A 19,760-nucleotide genomic window follows, 5' to 3' on the forward strand; every position below is an offset into this window, starting at 1 on the left:
ACATTTTGGAAAATTTGGAAAATGCAGGGAGGTACAAAAATATTTTTGATTTATATTCAGGGATATCAACCTTTATACCTGATGTGGTTTGGCTGTTTCCCCACCCATATCACATCTTGAATTGTAGTTCCCATTATCCCCATATGTCATGGGAGGGAACTGGCGAGAGGTGATTTAATCATGGGGGTCGTTACCATCATGATAGTGAATGAGTTATCATGAGATCTGATGGTTTCATAAGGGACTTTTCCCTTTTTTGTTTGGCTCTTCTCCTTGCTGCTGCCATGTAAAGAAGGACATGTTTGCTTCCTCTTCTGCCATGGTTGTAAGTTTCCTGAGGTCTCCCTAACCCTGAGGAACTGTGAGGCAATTAAACCTCTTTCATTTATAAATTATCCAGTCTCAGGTATGTCTTTATTAGCAGCATGAGAACAGACTAAAACAATACCTCTTTCTGTCATTCAGCTTCAAAGTTTATGTATTTTGAAACTGATGACAAACATGATCAATGTGATGCTATATATGGTTGAAATATTCTCTACTTACTGTATTTATGTGTTTCTCATCTGGAAACATGCTGAAAGTAAATACAATTATATGGATTTGTTTAAACTTCTAACATGAAGTAGAGAGTTGTGGAATAAATGTGCAGGAGTTGTAATACCATATATTTTTATTTTCAACATCTCAGCTTTTCCTTACAAAAATGTTGTGATTCATTCAAAGACTGCTCACCATGAGGCAGGCACTCTATCAAATTAGATCTGCTTTTCTGTGCTTGCCTTCAAGGAGCTCATAGCCTGGTGGAGGAAAAACATTTGTCAGAAGTAAATTACTTGAATAGACTATAAGTGTTATAATTAGGGTAGAAACAAGAGAACAAAGCAGCTGCATTAGGGCATGAGGGAAAGCTTCATAGAGGTACTGCTATCTATGATGGGTTTTGAGGGATGAGTAGGAGTCCTCTAGCACAGGGATCCCCAATCCCCAGGCCACAGACCAGTATTGGTCCGTGGCCTGTTAGGAATCTGGCAGCACAGCAGGAGGTGAGTGGCAGGCAAGCAGGTATTACCTACCACCTGAGCTCCTCCGTCTGTCAGATTACTGGCATTAGATTCTCCTAGGAGCACAATCCCTACTGTGAACTGTGCATGTGAAGGAGCTAAGTTGTGTGCACCTTATGAGAATCTAGTCCCTGTGCCTGATAATCTGAGGTGGAACAGTTTCATCCTGAAACCATCCTTCCTCCTCCTCCACAACTCTCCACCATCCATGGAAAAATTGTCTCCCACAAAACTGGTCCCCGGTGCCAAAAAGGTTGGGAACCACTGCTCTAGCAGAGACAACAGGTGATACAATGTTCTAGCAATGAGATTTTAAGTTAGAGCTCAAAGTGTGTAGAAAGGCATGACATACTTTGAGAAAGGAGGTGAGGCCAATAAAGTAAGTAAGGACCAGATCAGAAGTGGTCTCTGTCAGTCTGAGGGCCTTAGATTTCTATATAGTAGGGAAATGTTCCGAGAAAATCAAAGTTAGTGATATGATTTGTGGTTTTGAAAACTGGCTCTATCAAATAACTGATTGGAAGACAGACAAGGCAGGTAGACCATTTAGAAGACAGTTGAACATCATTGAAGCAAATGATAATAAAGATCTGAACTGAAGCAGTGAAGAGGAAAAATAGAGATATTTAGAAATGAGAGTAAGATTTGGTTGTAAAGGTGATGGATTGATGGTTGCAGCAAACCACCATAGCATATGTATACCTATGTAACAATACTGCATGTTCTGTACATGTACCCCAGAACTTAAAGTATAATAATAAAGATGAGATGATATATATAACTCATTATCACAGTTAAAAAAAAAAAAAGAAGAAGTGAGAGGAGCTAAGAATGAAGTTTCTAGTTTTTGAAGACTGGGTAGATGGTGATGACATCAGTCATTAACTGACTGGCTAATCAAGAACGTGAACAAGTTTTGAACATGGTGAGTTTTGAGGTGTAGGACAACATATTAGTATTGGTAATAAGGGTTGAGTATCCCTTGTCCAAAATGCTTGGGACCAGAAGTGTGTTTTGGATGTCAGATTTTTTTTTTGGATTTTGGAATATTTGCATATAGATAATGAGAAATCTTGGGGATTTCTAAGTACAGAATTCATTTATGTTTTATATATGCCTTATACAAAATATATATGCCTTATACATATAGCCTGAGGGTAATTTTATATAATATTTTAAATAATTTTGCACATAAAGAAAAATTTTGACTGCATTTTGACTGTGACCTGTCACGTGAGATCAAGTATGGGATTTTCCACTTAGGCCATCATGTGGGCGCTCAGATTTTTTCCAATTTTGGAGCATTTCAGATTGTGGATTTTTAGATCAGGGATGCTCAACCCATACTAATAATTGCTTTAATTTAAACTGAGTGCTTACTAGTTGCCAGGTTCTAAGTATATTGTATATACATTGTTGAATGGCTTTTTCATTTTACAAATAAAGATATTTAATCTTAGAGATTTAAAATAGCCGGCTGAGTGTGGTGGCTCACGCCTGTAATCCCAGCACTTTGGGAGGCCGAGGTGGGTGGATCACAAGGTCAAGAGATCAAGAACATCCTGGCCAACATGGTGAAACCCCGTCTCTGCTAAAATACAAAAGTTAGCTGGGTGTGGTGACACACACCTGTAATCTCAGCTGCTCGGGAGAATTGCTTGAACCTGGGAGGCAGAAATTGCAGTGAGCCGAGATCATGCCACTGCACTCCAGCCTGGGCGACAGAGTGAAATGCTGTCTCAAAAAAAAAAAAATGGCCTTAGTTCTCACAACTATGAAGTAACGGAGTTGAAATTTAAATTTACTTCCCTCTGACTCTAAAATTTGTTACCTTAGCCATCATATTAGACTGCCTGTTTTGAGAATTTTCTATTTGGTAAGATAAAGACTGTACCTAGGACTAGGTTTAAGAAACTTCACTGTTACTATTATAATATGGTGGCCATAAGATTCTGTCTGTTCTGGCTCCATGTAGACATATCAGAGATCATCACTTTAAATGAAAATGACACAATGGTTCAGAAATGATTCTGCCACTTACCAATCACTGACTTTTATCTCTAAATGTGGAGGCCAATTCTTTTTATAAATTACACTGCTTAGTGTAATTCTTTTATTTACTTATCTTTAGATATTTCCTAGTATAAAGCAGTAAGTTAAAATGTTATTTTATTTGGTTTTGTTTTCTTTTATGGCCATAATTTTTAATGTAGATACCTAAGTTTATGGCTTGTATCAGAGAATATGGTTGTATCGTATCTGATTTTAAAATTTTTATGACTTGATAATGTAGTTTTTATGAGTACTGTATTAGATATATGTTTGAAAAGTATGTTATTGATTGTGTAAATCATCAATATCCTTCCTAATATTTTGTCCTCTTGCTCTGTCATTTGCTAAAAGGGCTGTGAAACTTTTGCCACTTAAGTTGTGGACTTGTAAATTTCTTCTTATTAGTTTCTTGCTTTCTGTGTTTTGAACATGTATTGTTAAGTTCATAAAGTTTAGGATCTTTTGGTGTCTTATACCTTTTATCAAATGGAAATATCCCTCTTTTTGTCCTATATATTTCTTTTGTGTTGTTCCCTTTTGGCTCAGCAGGATTTTTTTGAGATTCATCTATGTTGTATGTATCAGAAGTTTGTTCTGTTTTGATATTGCCAACTAGTATTCCATTTTATAGATATGAAACAATTAGTTTATTCTATTGAGAGATATTTGGGGCTGCTATGAAGAAAGCTGCTGTCAACATTTGTGAGATCTTTATGTGGACATATGTCTTCACTCTGTTGGGCAAGTATCTTAAGAGTTGAATTACTAGATCATGTAATGTTTGTTTAAAAGAAATCACAAGAACTATTTTCTAAAGTAGTTGTACCATTTTACATACCTATCAACAATGTATGAGAATTCTAGTTGTTTCACGTCCTCACCAAAACTTAGTAATAATAGCCTAAGACATTTTCGCCAAGACCAACATTTTGGCTTGATTCCTTAAAACATTTCAGCCAAGCCTGGCTAACATGGTGAAACCTTGTCTCTACTAAAAATATGAAAAAATTAACTAAGTGTGGTGGTGCATACCTGTAGTCCCAGCTACTTGGGAGGCTGAGGTGGGAGGATCGCTTGAACATGAGAGTCAGAGGTTGCAGTGAGCCAAGGGCAAGACTCCATCTCAAAAGGAAAGAGAAAAGAAATAGCCATCTGGTGGGCGTATGGTGCCATCACATTGTGGTTTTAATTTGCATTTTCTTGAAGACAAATAATATTATGCATCATTTTATAAAATATTGCCCATTTGTATGTTTTTCTTTGTGAAGTGATCTGTTTAAACCTTTTGCCCATTTTTTCATGTGTAAACTTGTAGAGTTGAAAGTTTTTATATATTGTGGATTTGTTCAATATATATAATCAGATGTTTCCTCTAAATCTGTCTTTTCATTTTCTTAACAGTACTTTTTTAGATGCAGAAGTTTTTAATTATGATAAAGTCTAATTTTTTTTTCTATCAGGCTGTAAAACTTATTAATTTTGTGTCCTATCTTAGAAACATTTGAATACTTGAAAGTCTCAAAGATGTTATCCTATGTTCTTTTCTACTAAGCCTGGGATCAAGTTTGATTAATTTTGTCTGTGGCATAAAGTAAGGGTAGAGGATTATTATTTTTCCTATGGATATCCAGTTGTTACAGTACCAATGATTGAAACAGAGTTTCTTTTCCCAGTGTACTTTCCCAAAAAGTACATATGTTTTCACTGTGGAACCTTTGTAGAAAATCAGTTGGCCATATATATATACATCTACTTCTGAACACAGTTCCATCAATCTACATGTCTGTCCATACTGATATTATAATATCTTGATTACTTAGCTTTCTAAAAATCTTTATGTTTTTGTCGATATTATGACTGTTTTTATATTTCATGTTCATTTTTCCATTGCTAATATATAGAAATACAATTGATTTTTTGTTATTGACCTATTTTTAAATCTAAAAAAAGTTCTATTAGCTTTAATGTAGATTTTTCAGGATATTCTACATACACATTAATTCCATTTGTGAATAAAAATCGTTTTACTTTTTCCACTGTAATTTGTTTGATTTTTATTTCCTTTGCTTGCCTCAGTGTACTAAAATTTCTACTGTATTGTTGAAAGTGGTAAGAGCAGACATATTGTCTTTATTGCTGATCTTAAGTAGGGAAATATTCAGTCTTTCACCATTAAGTATGATGTTTGCTTTAGGATTTTTTGGTAGATGTTCTTTATAAAGTGGAGGAAGTGCCCTTTAATTCTAGTATATGAGGTGTTTTTTTAAAATCACGAATGTTTGTTAAATTTTGTCAGATGCTTTTTTCTGCAACTTTGAGATGATCATGTTGTTGGGGTTTTTGCTTTAGTCTTAATATGGTTGATTCCATTGATTTTTTAATAAACTTTCTATTTTGGAGTAATTTTAGATTTACAGAAAAGCTGCAAGAATATTACAGAGTTTTTTTAGATTTCTCAACCAGTGTACTATATTTTTAGCATCTTACAATGTTACAGTACACTTGTTATAACTAATAAACCAATATTACATTATTGACTAAAGGTCATACTGTATTCAGATTTCCTTAGCTTTTACCTAGAGTACTTTTTATATCCCAGGATCCTACCCAGAATACCACATTAGATTTAGTCATCATGTTTTCTTAGTTTTTCTAAACTGTGAGTTTTTCTTAGACCTTAGGTAAGACCAGTCAGGTAATTGGAATGTTCTCCAGTTTGAATTTGTCTGATTATTTCTTGTGGTTAGAAAGGGATTCTGAGTTTATGGAGTATTTTTCAGTCTGTGTTCATGAGAGAGAGAGGTCTGTAGTTTTCCTGTATTATCTTGTCTGGCTTTGGTATAAAATGGGTTGGGAACTATCACCTCCTTTTTCTGAAAAATTGTATGAAGGAATGTCATTATTTCTTCCTGAAATGTTGGATAGAATTTATCAATGAAATTATCTAGGTTGAGTTTTGTTTCTGGGAAGATTTTTAATTATGGTGTTTATTTAATAGATATGGAACTATTGAGTGAGTATTCAGTTTCCTCTTGAGTCAGTTCAGGTAATTTGTGTCTTTCAAGGAATGTGTCTATTTCCTCCTAGTTGTCAATTGATGCAGAGTTATGCATAATATTTTAATTATGTTTTTAATGGGTGTAGGAGCTATAATGTTTCTTCTTTCATTCTTGATATTGATAATTTCTAAATTCTCTTTTTTCCCCCAGATCTGTCTAGTTAAAGGCATATCAATTTTATCTTTTCAAAGAACCAGCTTCTAGTTTTGTAGCTTTTCTGTATTGTGTTGATTTTATATTTCATTGGTTTATTTTTGAGAGATTTTTTGAAGTATAATTATATACAATAAAGCACACATAAAGTGTACAATTTTGATGAATTTTTATGTTATATACCAACATTATGGTCAAGATAATGAACATTTTCATAACCTCCAAAGGTTTCCTTGTGTGCCTTTGCAATCCATCCTTCCTTGATACCACAAGCCTATCCTCAGGCAATCAGTGAGCTGCTTGATAGGTTAGTTTGCATTTCTGAGAATTTTATATAAATACCATGCTACTTTTTATTACTGGGTACTATTGCACTGTGTAGGTATACCAAAACCTCTTTATTCCTTTTATCTGTTAGTAGACAGTAGGGTTTTTTTAGTTTTATGATTAAAAATAAAGTTGCTTTGTACAGTTATTTACAAGTATTTGTATGTACTCTTACTCATATGCTTCAAACTTCTCAATAAGTACCAAGAAGTGGAATGGCTGGGTTGTAAGGTAGCTGTATATATTAAGAACTGCCAAATTATTTTCTAATGTGGTTGTATGATTTTATATTCCACTAGCAGTGTGTGAATGTTACAGTTGCTCCATATCTTTGTCAACACTTGCTCTGGTCAGACCTTCTAATTTTAAGTATTCTATGTGTGCGTTCTTATATTTCTTTGTGGTTTTAATTTGTATTCCTCTGATAACTAATGATGTTGAGCATCTTTTCATGAGCTTAGTTGACATCGCTAGATAATCTTTAAAAAAGAGTCAGTTCACATCTCCTCATTTTGTATTGGGTTTTTTTTTTTTCTTACTGTCCGGTTTTAAGTGTTTTTCATATGTTCCCAATCTGTGCTATCCCGTATGGTAGGCACTAAGTACTGGCAATTTAAATTCAAGTTAACTAAAATTGAATATATAAATTCAGTTCCCAAGTCACTCTAAACACATTTCAAGAGCTTTTAGCCTAATATGAGTAGTGACTTTCTATTAGACAGTGCAGAGATAAAATATTTCCATAATCTCAGAAAATTCTACTGGCAGCACAGTTCTATATATAAATCCCTTGCTGGGCATATGGCATGTGAATATTTTACACTAGTATATAACTTGCCTTTCTCTCATAACAGTGTTTATCGAAGAGCCAAGTTTTAAATTTTAATGAAGTCCAATTTATCATTTTTTCTTTTGAGTTTGTGCATTCTGTGTCCTATTTTTTTCTATATCCAAAGTCAAAATTTCCTTCTATGGATTCTTTTAGAAGTTTTATAGTTTCAGATTTTACATTTAAAACTCTGATCCATTTTGAGTTAATTTTTATATATTTTATGAAATAAGGGTCAGTGTTCATTTTTATTGTGCATGGCTATTCAGTTGTTCCATCCACCATTTTTTTTAGCAAATTATCCTTTCCCTTTTAATTGCCTTTGTATCTTTGTTAAATTCAGACATATCTCAGAGATATTGCAAGTTAAATTATAAACTACCAAAAAGGGCAAATATTAAAATAAAGTGAGTTGCATGAATTTATTGGTTTCCCAGTGCATATAAAAGTTATGTGTAAATTATTGTAGTCTATTAAGTGTGCCAATGGCATTATATATTTTCTTTCTTTTCTTTTTTCTTTTTATTTTTCTGGAGACAAGGTCTTGGTCTGTTGCCCAGGCTGGAGTGTAGTGGTGCAATCTTGGCTCACTGTATCCTCCGCCTCCAGGGCTCAAGTGATCCTCCCACCTCAGCCTCCTGAGTAGCTGGGACTTCCAAGTGTGTGCCGCCATGCCAAGCTAATTTTTTTTTTGTTTTTTATAGAAACAGTTTTGCCATGTTGCCCAGCCTAGTTTCAACCTCCTTGGCTCAAGCAACCTGCCCATCTCAGCCTCCTAAAGTGCTGGAATTACAGGTGTGAGCCACACACCCAGTCCAGCATTATATCTTTAAAAAACAATTTATATACCTTAATTTAAAAATACATTATTGTTTTTTAAAAATGCAACCAATCATACAAACTTTTTGTTTGTGGAGGGTCTTGTCTCAGTGTTGTTGGCTGCTGACTGATAAGGATGGTGGTTGCCGAAGGTTGATTGGCTGTGGCAATTTCTTGAAATAAGAGGACAATGAAGTTTGATACATTGACTTCCTTTCACAGAAGATTTCTCTATAGCATGCAGTACTGTTTGACAGCATTTTCCCCCACAGAACTTCTTTCAAAATTAGAGTCAGTCCTCTCCAATTCTGCTACTGCTTTATCAATTAAGTTTATGGAATATTCTAAGTCCTTTGTTGTCATTTCAGCAGTGTTCACAGCATCTTTACAAGGAGTAGATTCCACGTCAAGAAACCACTTTCTCTACCCATCCTTAAGAAGCAACTTTATTATGAGATTGTAGCAATTCAGTCACCTCTTCCAGCTCCACTTTTAATTCTAGTTATCTTGCTGTTTCTACCACATTTGCAGTGACTTCCCCCACTGGAGTCTTGAACTCCTCAAAGGCATCCATGAGGGTTGGAATCAACTTCTTCCAAACTCTTGTTAATATTGATGTTTCGACCTCCTCAAATGAATCACAAATGTTCTTAATAGTATCTAGAATGGTGAATGCTTTTCAGAAAGCTTTCAGTTTACTTTGCCCAGATCCATCAGAGGAATCACTGTCTATGGCAGCTATAAGACTTGAAAGTCAAAATTATTTCTTGATCCATGTGCTGCCAGAATGGATGTTTTGTTAGCCAGCATGAAAACAACGTTCATCTTCTTGTATATTTCCATCAGAGTTCTTGGGTGACTAGGTGCATTATCGGTGAGCAGTAATGTTTTGAAAGGAATCTATTTTTCTGAGTAATAGGTCTTAACAATGGGCTTAAAATATTTAGTAAAACATGTTGTAAACAGATGTGCTGTCACTCACACTTTGTTGTTCCATTGATAGAGCACAAGCAGAGTAGATTTAGCAGAAAGTAATTTCAGAATGGTAAATAAGCATTGGCTTCAACTTAAAGTCACCAGCTGCATTAGCCCCTAACAAAGGAGTCAGCCTGTCTTTTGAAGCTAGACATTGACTTCTCCCTAGCTATGCAAATCCTAAATGACATTCTCTTCCAATATAAGGCTGTTTCATCTACATTAAAATTTGGTTGTTTAGTGTAGCCATTTTCATCAATTATCTTAGCTAGATTTTCTAGACAACTTGCTACAGCTTCCACATCAGCACGTAGTGCTTCACCTTGTACTTTAACGTTATGGAGTTAGCTTCTTTCCTTAAATCTCACGAAGCTACGTCTCCTTGCTTCAAACTTTTCTTCTGCAGGTTATTCACCGATCTCAGCCTTCATGGAATTGAAGAGTTTTAGAGCCTTGCTCTGGTTTAGGCTTTGACTTAAGGGAATGTTGTGGCTGGTTTGATCTATCCTGATTACTAAAACTTTGCCCGTATCAGCAATAAGGCTATATCACGTTCTTATCACTCATGTGTTCATTCACAGTGCCCCAAAACAATTACAATAGTAACATCAAAGATTACTGATCACAGATCACCGTAACAGATAAAATAGTAATAATAATGAAAATGTTTCAAATATGTGAGATTATCAAAATGTGATGGAAATGTGAAGTGAGCACATGCTGTTGGAAAAAAATGGTGCTGATAGACTTGCTTGATGCAGGATTGCCACAAACTTTCAATCTGTAAAAAATGTACAAAGTACAATAAAGTGAAGCACAATAAAACAAGGTATGTTTATAATCAGTCGGGTGTGTAAGTGTTGGTCTACTTTGGATTCTGTGCTGTTCTTCATGCCAATATGACCCTTTCCTGATTATAGTAACTTTAAAATATGTTTTAAAACATGTTCTGCAAGTCCTTCGGCTTTGTTTTTATTTTTCAAATTTGGCTATTTTAGGTCCTATAAACTTTCATATATTTTGTGAATCAGCTTGACAATTTCTACAATAATAGTGCTACTGATTTCAATAGTGATTGCATTTCATTGGTATCAGTGTGGGTGAAATCAACATTTTAGCAATATTGAGTCTTTCTATCCATGAACACAGTATCTCTTCATTTATTTCAATGAGCTTTTATTTCTCTCAGTATTGTATCGTTCTGAATGTCTTGCACATTTTTGTCAAATTTATTCTTAGGTGTTTTATATTGTTTGATGCTGTTGTAAATGGCACAGTTCTTACTTTTCAAATTCCAATTGTTCAATGGTAGTATGTGGAATGAATCAGCGTGTGTGTATATATATGTGTGTGTGTATATGTGTGTCTGTAGACACACATATATACACATATATATATGTACCTTTGGGTACATGACTTCTTCCCAGCCCTATGAGTTTTAGAGTATTGTCTACCTGCTTTTTCCTAGTGGCTATTTTCCCAGCGTCAGGTAATTTCCTTGCATACATGCACTGATCAATTCTCAGATGAAACTTGTGAGGAATACTTTGCAGATCTCTGAGCTCTATCTCTGGACAACTCTTTTCTCAAGGCACTCTGTTTTGTGAATTCTATCCAAGTTGACCTCCTTAATTTTTCAACCCTGTCTCCTCAAGCTGGGCTCTGTTTGGTTTCTCATTCCCTGCACTGTGCAATGGAATCTCTTTCTAGGCTGCTATCTGAAACAATCTTAGACCTCACCTCATTTTTTTCTCTTTTCTTAGGAATCATTGTTCTGGGTTTCTGTTGTCCAATGTCTGAACATTTTTGTTTTATATATTTTTTCTTTTTTGTTCTTGTTAGGTTAAATTATTCTAGCATAATCAGGAACAGAAATCTCTATTTAAATGACCTTCATTCTTTGTTATTTCCTTCCTTTCATGTATTTTGGATTTTATTCTCCTTTTTCTAGTTTCTTACAATGAAAACTCAGATTATTGATTTTAGACCTTTGGTGTTTTCTATCTAATATGAGACCTTTTTAAACACTGTTTTAGATGCATTTCACAAAATTGGATATGCAAATTCATTTTTACATATGTGTTTTTGTTTTCATCCCATTCAAAATGTTTTTTAATTTCCCTGTGATTTCGTTTTATACCCATGGGTTTTTGTTTTACGGGTACTTTCCTGGTGTCTTTCTGTTATTGGTTCTTAATTTACTCCTATTTTAATTGGAAAACATGCTGTGTTTGATTTCTGCAGAGTACCTACTGGGATTTTTTATTAGAATTGCACTGAATTTATAGACGGTTGAGGTAGAATTGACATAGGAACAAGATATATTTCTCCATTATTTAGGTCTTCTTTAATAACTCTCAACAGTGTTTTGTAGTTTGCAGTGTACTGGTGCTTTATATCTTTTTTCATATTTACCCTAAGTATTTCATATTTTATTGCTGGTGTAAACAATTTCTGTATTTTTTTCTTTTTTTTTTTTTTTTTTTTTTTGAGACTAAGTCTCGCTCTGTCACCCAGGCTGGAGTGCAGTGGCACAATCTCTGCTCACTGCAAGCTCTGCCTCCCAGGTTCACACCATTCTCCTGCCTCAGCCTCCCAAGTAGCTGGAACTACAGGCACCTGCCACCACTCCCTGGCTAATTTTTTGTATTTTTGGTAGAGATGGGTTTTCACCATGTTAGCCAGGATGTTAGTCAGGAGCCTCAATCTCCTGACCTCGTGATTCACCTGCCTCAGGCTCCCAAAGTGCTGGGATTACAGTCGTGAGCCACCGTGCCTGGCCCCTTCTTTCATTTTTTGAATGTGTGTTGTCTATATCTAGAAATACAATTGATATTGGTGTGTGTGTGTGTGTGTGTGTGTGTGTGTATAATGTCTTATATCCTGCAACCTTCCTAAACTCACTTATTACTTTCAGTAGATTGTTTTTGTAGGTTCCATTGAACTTTCCACATAGACTACCATGTCATCTGTGAACAAGTACAGTTTTACTTCTTCCTTACAATCTAGATGCCCTTTATTTCCTTTCCTTGCCTGATTTATCTGGCCAAGATCTGCAGTTAAATGTTGAAGAGAAGTGGTTCTAGTGGACCTCTTTGTTTTATTCCTAATATTAGGAAGAAAGAGGAAGTTGACTTCTATATCTAGATTGCTGACTTTTTATCTTGAATGAGTATTACATGTTGTCAAATGCTTTTCACCATCACTACCTACTGAGATATGATTTTTCATTTTAAATTTGTACTATGTGAATTATATTGATGAATTTTAATGTTAAAATGACTCCACATTCTTGGGATAAACTTCACTGGGTCATGATGTAATATCCTTTTCATATATTGTTGTATTCAGTTTGCTGATGGGTATTTTTAGAATTTTTGCCTCTGTATTCATGAGAGGTGTTGGTTGCGCACTTTTCTTTTCCTCTAATGTCTTTGGCTCTGATACCAGGGTAATAATGCTGGCCTCTTGGTTGGGTTGGGAACTATTCTCTCCCCTTCAATTTTCTGGAAGAGTTTATATAGAATTAGTTTTATTTCTTTCATTAGTATTTGGTAGAATTCAACTGTGAAGCTGTTTGGGCTTGGAGTTTTCGTTCCTTTGCTTTGTGGGAAGGCTTTAACTAAATACTCAATTTCCTTAATAATGCTATTCAGGTTGTTTATTACTTTCTGAGTAAGCTGTGGTTGATTATGTAGTTCAAGGATTTTTTTTCCATTTCAGTTATCTAATTTATAGCCATATAGTTTTTCATAATATTCCCTGATTATCCTTTTAACCTAGAATTATAGTAAGAAGTAAACTATTACTGAACTTGGAAACTTAATTCATTGGTTTTAAAGGCCCTTTTCAACTGAATTGCGAGAATGAATTTCTTGTCCTCCTGCTGTTTTTCCCCCCTGTGTTTTTTCCCTTCTGTGTTTCAGATAAACACGTAAGTTCTTCATTTAACCTATGTAGCATCTGTAGCAATGTTACCTTTGGAATTCCTGATATTAGTAATTACAGTATTAATGTCTTATATAGTATATTATATATATAAGCATATTATATATTAGTATTATATAATATATAGTGTAATATTAGTGTATTTTTTCATATTCCTGAACAGTCTAGCAAAGTTTTTACAATTTTATGAGTACTCTCAAAGAACCAGCTTTTAGTTCATTTATTTTATTACTTTTCTGTTTTCTATTTCATTGATTTCCACTCTGATATTATACTTTTCATATTTGTTTTCACTTAATTTGCTGTTATTTTCAAGTTTCTTAAGGTGTGAATTGAGGTAGTTGTTTTAAGATCTTTTCTAATTTAGGCATTGAGTACCATAAATTTCTCCCTAAGTACTACTTTATTGGTATTCCACAAATTCTGAGATGTAGCGTTTTTCTTTTCGTTAAGTTTACAACACTTTGCCAATTTTCTTTTTGATTTCTTCTTTGATATATAGGATTGCTTAAAAGACTTTTTTTAATATGACAAGATGTTCTTGGTTCATCTTGTATATTTCCTACTTCAGACCTGAAGTCAGTTGTTTCTCCAAGACTACCTTCTGGGGACAAGGGTCATTCATTTCTACTAGGATCATCATTTCCAGGTCTTTTCAGTGCACATAATAAGGAAAATTATCTTTAGAGAAAAAAGTATGTCATGACTGAGTTTATATTGATTTCTAATTCAGATTCAGGACTACAGATGTTTGTTTAAGTTAACCTAGTCCAATGTTAACATTCATGTTTCTTTTATGCTGAAAATACCACTCTCAGAGACATTGGGAATGAAGGAATTAAAATATCACATAATTACTCACATTATCTTATAATGTATAAGACTATTAATAGTTTCAGAAAAACAGTATCAACACTACCACTACCAATATGATTCCTGGAAATTGTTTAAGATTTGTTTTGGCACCTATCTTTACGGCATATCCTAGTAATAATGTATAACCATATTAGTGTTTTTTAAAGTCGCTTGGACTACTTTTTCTATGTATGGTTATGCTACTAACTGGACACAAATTTTAGTTAATTTGTTTTAATTTTATTTTTTATAGTTTTACAAAGTTTTTATTTGGTTTTATAATTATGTAAACATTTACATAGTTCAAGTTGAATCTATTAAAACAAGATGTATTCAGATAAATTTCAGCTTCTATTTCTGTCTTCTCAACACTGCTTTTTTCCTTTCATTGGTAACCTTAAAATTTTAACCTTTTGATATAAGCAACTATGAATTTTTTATATATCTTTCTTAAACAAAAATATACTATATACTTTTCCACCCTATTTTTTCACATAACGATATATCTGTGGGATCACTTCTTACCAGTACATAGAGATACTTTTCTTCTCTTTCTACAGCTTCCTGGAAATTCATTGCTTGTGTATGCCATGGTTTATTCAGCCACTTCCTTACTGATTAATTATTATATTGTTTCCAATCTCTTGTTATAAATGATCCTGCAGTGAAAAAACTTTGTGCTTCTTTTTTATTTTTTCTACATTGCAGAAGTGGATTGCTGTAATACTGTCTTGTTAAATATTGCCACTTTTCCCTCATAAGGGTTGTACCATTTCCATTCTTGCTAGTGACATAGAAGAATATCTGTTTTTACCACAGCCTCACTAAGAGAGTGTCTTAATATGTTATATCAGAATACTTTTAATATAAATATCTATTGGTGTGAAGTAAAAACATTTTAAGTTATATGTTATCCTAAATAAATGTGAATTATGTTTATTTTGCTATGAAAACATAGGAAATTCATGATATAAAAATAAGAATTCATCAGTAGAGAAAATAATGTTCTTTATATAAAAACAAGTGTTGAATTTTTTTACTATATCCATTTTTTAAGTATAATTTGGATTAGTGATGAGAGTTTTTTTAAAGCATAATTTGGGTGTGTTAATGATGAGAGTGTTACTGAATTTTTCTTAAACTGGGCATTTGTACCCAGATAATTTTTTTATGTCAGAATTACAGTAAGAAGTAAACTATTACTGAACTTGCAAACTTAATTCATTGGTTTTAAAGGCCCTTTTCAACTGAATTGCGAGAATGAATTTCTTGTCCTCCTGCTGTTTTTCCCCACTGTGTTTTCCCTTCTGTGTTTCAGATAAACACATAAGTTCTTCATTTATTATATAAAAATGAGTTTATGGTTATGTTTGTGCACCTGGATACTGAAATAGACTAATTCCTCTTGGACTTAATAATTTTCTGCTTTTTATTAAAATGAAAATAGGATAAAGACAGGAAAAAAAGATGGAATGAGTAATAGCTTTTTATTTTTTAAACCCCAGCAAACACTGAAGAGATGGAATAACTTTTAAGTGAAACTACTGATTTGACAATGGTCTTCTGATGTATTTGTTTTGGAATTATGTAAACTGCTGAACTGAGCCTCAGAATCTGTGGCATAGAAATCTGCAGTCGGTTTTCACTGGGCATTTTATTTTATGACTGACGAGTCTAAAAGTGAGAGAGATTGAATGCCTAAGGCTACAGAGCAAGGAGTGTTAGAACTAGAGTTAGGGCCGGAGTTTTCATTGTTCTCATTCTAGCCCCAATTTTTTTTCTCATATTTGGCCTTAAAAATAAGAAAGTGGATGAAAAAAAAGACCAACATAATCATATACAGGACATTCATAAAGAATAGCAACAGCACCTGCTTGTTTCCTAAGGCATTAAAAATATTCACCTGGGAATGTGAGTAACCTCTTTTAGTTCTGAGAGGAATGACTTTGCGGAGAGGTCAGGATGTTTGGCCTTAGGGATTGTACTTCTGGGAATAACCACTCTGTCTTGGTATAGGAGGCAGGGTAGATCTGTTGATGGGCTTGGAAAAATTGGCTCTGTGCTCCCACGATCTAGTGAAAATAATATGAAAAAAAAAAAAAAAAAGGTTGACCTGCCAGCTCTTCCCACCTACCCCCAAGTTAAACCTGCAGATTCAACCCCTTTTGAAAACTGTTGGAAGAAGAACAAATCATCTCTTTCTTCAGCACATGCCTTACCGTGTTATTATTTATGTACTTGTATCTGGTTCACACAGTTCTTTCTGTAGGCCAGTGACTGGTCTCTTGACTCACCCATTAGGTACCTGGAAGGTACACCACTCTGTGAAAACACAAACTTCCTAAGGTAGTGGTCCTCAAAGTGTGGTCCTAACCCCAGTATCTTCAGCATCACCTGGAACAAGTTAGAAATGCCGATTTTAGGGCCTTGCCCCATAATGAGTCAAAAATTCCAGGAGTAGAACCTTGCATTCTGTGTTTTAGCAAGCCCTATATGTAGTTCTGACATAGGCTTAAAAATTTGATAACCACTGACCTAGGGCATTTTCCAGGTTAAATTACTTAGACGTGATTAAGCAGTAGCCAGGAGGGATAGCCCAGGGAATGAGTTTCAGGTAATATAGTTAACTCCTTAGCAACACTTGAAGGGCAATTTCCAAGCCTTTTTAGGATTACTGAGTGTCTGGAGAGCTACTGCAGGCCCCAAGACAAGGGAAAAAAAATAAACAATAAACAACAACAACCTGAGTACTTGGATGCTGGAGGAATGGATTAAACCTCAGTTCTCAGTGCAGAAATGAAGTCCTTGCCTAACAATATATTATCTGTTTTTCACTGTATTTGCATTATGTAATCCTAGGCTAAACTCTACCCTGTAAATAAGAATGATTTTTTAGCCTATCCCTTTTTTGTCTGCTTTCCTTCCTACATACAGGCAGAGAAACAGATGAAATTAGTAGTTTTTCCGACTTGTCAGGCATAAATTATTACTTACTGTTTCCTAGTAGGAGGATCTTTCTCCATAGCTACTTTTAAATATATATTCTAGTTTTTGTGCCAACGAGGAGATAGGAACTGTAGTACCTTAAGGAAGAAGAGAATTATTCACGAGCCACAGGGAGACAAATATTTTCCTAAAGCATGTGACCCTCTGGCTCCTTCAGGTTTCTAGAAAAGTCCCAAATGAATAGGGCTGCAGAGGATGTTTAATGCTACTACTGCTCTGTGATGGAGAACCATTACTATCAGTAGTAACAGCCATTATGTATCAGCACAGATGTGTTCCAGATGTGTTTAGCTAAGTGCCTTACTTGGATTATCTCATTTAATCCTCACAACAACCCTGAGGAGTAGGCATGAATACTTCTATTTGACAGACCAGTAAAATGCAATTTAAAAGGCTTACCCAACTATCCAAAGTCACATAGTCTTTAAGTGGTAGGTCAAGTTTCAAACTGAGGTCTGACTGTTAAATTTTTGCTCTTAATTCTCATCTCCTGGAACTTCCTCCCCATACTTCAGCCCTAGACATTCCCTTTCCTTCCCCTTCCCCTTTCCGTTTCCGTTTCCCTATCCCTTTCGCTTTCTTTTTTTTGCCAGAGTCTCGCTCTGTCACCCAGGCTGGAGTGCAGTGGCATGATCTCGGCTCACTGCAACCTCTGCCTCCTGGGTTCAAGCGATTCTCCTGCCTCTGCCTCCCATGTAGCTGGGAGTACAGGCATGTGCCACCACGCTGGGCTAATTTTTGTATTTTTAGTAGAGATGGGGTTTTGCATGTTGGCCAGGCTGGTCTTCATCTCCTGGCCTAAGGTGATCTACCTGCCTCAGCCTCCCAAGTGCTAGGATTTACAGGCATGAGCCACTGTGCCTGCCCAGCCCTAGACATTTCTAAGGTCTATTTGCCTCCCTTTACCTTGAATATACTCCCCTTCTGTTTGTCTTCTTAGATAATTACTTCAAGGGTCAGTTCAGCTTATGCCTTGTGATACTTCTCTTGGCCAGATCATCCTATTTTTCCTCTTCAAGCTTCTCCCACTCCTCACACTAAATTCCCTTTTTTTTTTTTTTTAATGTAAACTATATCTCCTTCACCACACATTTTAACATAATCATTTCTTTAGGTTTCTGCCTCTCAGTAGCCAGTGACTACCTCATAGCCAGGTTTAGTTTCTTATTCGCTTGTCCTGATAACTCCAGCTTTGTATTTCCTTTCTGTGATCTCAGAATCAGAAATTTAGAACTAGAATGGACTTAACAACAACAAAAATTTAACTCACATCTTAAAGGACCAAGGATTGAAAAAAATAAATGGCTAAAAACTGCTGCTTTCCTTAATGAAATAAATCCTCAAGAGACCATGATTTATATTTAGTAATGAATAAAGGCCATATAATCTTAGCAATGAATAAAGGCCATATAACCTTAAAAATTATAACCTCTGTTGAATCCATTAGTGAACTGAGTTTGTAAAACAACCAAGTGAACTAAATTTCAGAGTAGCAAGCCCCTCTAAAAAGAGATAAGATACATAAATTGTTTTACCTTTGGAAGAGCATGGGAGGAAGAGGTAGCTGTCAACAAAATGGGTAAAAAGAAATCAATTAAAAGTTGAATGCATTTCTTAAAGGCACCAAGTAAGGGCTAAAGTATCAGTTTAGTAACTGGGATCCCGAGAACACAAAGACAGTTGACATTCATGTGCAGGTTCTTTTCCATGGGCCTCCACTGATTTTCTCCCAAAAAAAAGTTTGGAGGTAGTTCAGGAGATGGAAGAGAGCCCACCTCAGTGGCTGAGCATGCAAAAATTGATTTGTTGACTTGGCGAGACACCTGAAGCACTGGCTTCTTTCTCAGAACATTTTTAATACTCACAATGGAGGAGCACCAAACCCTCTCATCCCCAGGGCCTAGGTGAACTTCTGTTACTTCCTGGGGAGAGGTAGAAGCAAAACCCATCTGCCTCTTGGAGAGGGAATTCTCTCCCTTACTAAGAGGACTCAGGCAAATACCCACTGGGGAAGAAGTAGAAATAAAGGCCATATATGGGGGAGGTGGAAAAGCCTCTTGGTCTCTGGATTCTGCACCAATACAAAGCAGAGGTCTGCTACCACTAAAGGGGAAACTGGAAACTCTTTTGCCCAAGAGCTTCCATCAATTCAAAGTAGAATTTGATAGGCATAGGATTGAGGAGGGGCAGGAAAATGAGAAGACCCTACCTACCTCAGAGGCTCAGGTACACAGGCTCAGCCAAAGAAGGACTAAGAAATCCACGTGCTCCCACCAAAAGCCAAATGCTGAGTAACAAGCAGTAGGAGTCTACTGCTGGAGCAGGAGCAGTAGCTACAAGAGACTCCCTCCACCCCCTGCACATAGTCCTAGCATTTAGGGACTGCTGAAAGTTGAAAGTAGAGAGAGCATCAACAGTGAAAAAAACTCTCTAGCATCTCAGACAACACATTAAGGCCTCCGTTTTTAGAGTTTACATTCTAATGGAGGGATGTGGATAGCAAAACACACAAACAAATTAAGGTAGTAGAAGGTAAAGTTGTTCTCATGTCTAGCATGAGAAAATAAACCAGGACAATTAGAGAGTGACCAGGGTAGGATAGTCAGGAAAGGCCTCCCTGATCTTAGACACCTGTTAACATCCCATGGAAGATACTCAGAAAAATGCCTGGCC

At 35.4% G+C, this 19,760-nt stretch overlaps 1 protein-coding gene and 1 long non-coding RNA gene across 4 annotated transcripts in view; one reads left to right on the forward strand and one right to left on the reverse strand.

Annotated features, from left to right (window-relative positions):
- Positions 1–19,760, forward strand: part of ARHGAP20 (Rho GTPase activating protein 20) — a 123,264-nt gene that overhangs the window by 33,055 nt on the left and 70,449 nt on the right. The window lies entirely within an intron of this gene.
- Positions 725–18,295, reverse strand: LOC116269686. Of its 2 annotated transcripts, none has more exons than XR_004177365.1 (5): positions 18,231–18,295; positions 17,076–17,164; positions 16,376–16,475; positions 15,985–16,153; positions 725–800 (listed from the first exon to the last, which is right to left on the reverse strand). It is a non-coding gene; the product is annotated as an uncharacterized LOC116269686 (long non-coding RNA). The 2 variants fall into 2 exon arrangements; XR_004177364.1 differs by lacking the exon at positions 18,231–18,295 and adding an exon at positions 17,994–18,092.

This window comes from Papio anubis, chromosome 12 (assembly GCF_008728515.1).
Source record: "Papio anubis isolate 15944 chromosome 12, Panubis1.0, whole genome shotgun sequence".
Classification (NCBI taxonomy): domain Eukaryota; kingdom Metazoa; phylum Chordata; class Mammalia; order Primates; family Cercopithecidae; genus Papio; species Papio anubis.